The following is a 1,394-nucleotide window of genomic DNA, read 5'->3' on the forward strand; positions in this document are numbered from 1 at the left end:
GGACGAATATTTTGCATGAGGATGTATTTCACAATCCATCAACTATTATCTTTATATGTTTATGACCTCACTTCGAAGGGAGCTAATAAGAGGACATCAAAATTGTCTCATTGCAACCATCTGGTGTAGAATTAAGTGCGTGTTAACTAAAAAAAGTTTATTTATACAGTTTTTCCCTTCTAAACAGTTCTGAGTTTATTGTAAATTTATTTCAGTTCACTGCCAAAGCTAATGAAAAACTGAATTTTTTGTTTTAATGATTATGTTTTAGTGACACCGCTGAATCTTAAGATCCCCCCTTGTTTTTAATGCGCAAACTAAAACTACAGTTGAATAAATTTCCCATAATCGTGCCGAAAAAAAACATGTCTTTGGGCATTATCATTATTTCAAATGAGCCAATCAAGTAAGAGATCGTTAGCGCTTGCAACCATCGGGTAGCGACTAACGTATTTATTTTACTAGCGTCACTGGACTGTTGTAAACGAGACGTGTCGAAATTGGTGCTTTTACTAACTTCAGAGATTTAGCATTACGAATAGTTCAATATTTAGTTTATCTTTTTTCTGCCGAGTTTTCCCGCTCGCTCTATTTTTTTCGTACTTGTTTTCATTTCGTGTTTTGTTTTCATTTGTTTTGGTTTTTTTCAATAGTGACGAATGACATGACTAGCATCATTTGACTGTATAACCGATTTCTGTCAAAATTGGTCTTTTTAAAAACTCTGGAGATTTGAATATTACGAAGCGTTTGAAATTTGGTTTTTCTCTGTTCTGTAGAATTCTGCTTCCCGCCCTTTTTTTTTTTTCACCTGTGTTTATTTCGTGGTGACGAATGACATAACTATTTTACCGGCGTCATCGGTCTGTATAACCAATTGCCGTCAAAAATGGGTCCTTTAGAACCTCTGAAGAATTTAGTATAACGAATAGTTAAAAATTTGGTTTTTCTCTGTTCTGTCGAGTTTTGCTTTTCGCTTTTTATTTCGTACCTGTTTTTATTTCGTGTTCTTTTGTTTTGTTCCGTTCTTTTAAACAATTATTTACAATTGAGAAGCGTTGAGCTATTTTCAGCGACCGACAAAAAAAATTAAAACGCCTACAATGCGATTGACTTAAAGGACATCATAGTAAACTAAATCGGCAGAATCGAAATAAAATGGGTGAAGTTCGTCAACGAAAATTGATTTCGAATCATCAACAATTTAACAAGTGAATTAAACAAATAATAGGTTTTCTCACTTCTCGCTTTTTTTCGCACCTGTTTTTATTTCGTGTTCTTTTCTTTTGTTTCGTTTTTAGTAGCTACTGGCAATTGAGAAGCGTTTAGCCGATTTCGGCGACCGGCTGAAAAACTGCGGGGATTTTAGTATTACGAACAGTTTAAAATTTGGT

Source organism: Pocillopora damicornis, chromosome 5 (genome assembly GCF_964200805.1).
Source record: "Pocillopora damicornis chromosome 5, jaPocDami1.2, whole genome shotgun sequence".
Taxonomy (NCBI): Eukaryota; Metazoa; Cnidaria; class Anthozoa; order Scleractinia; family Pocilloporidae; genus Pocillopora; species Pocillopora damicornis.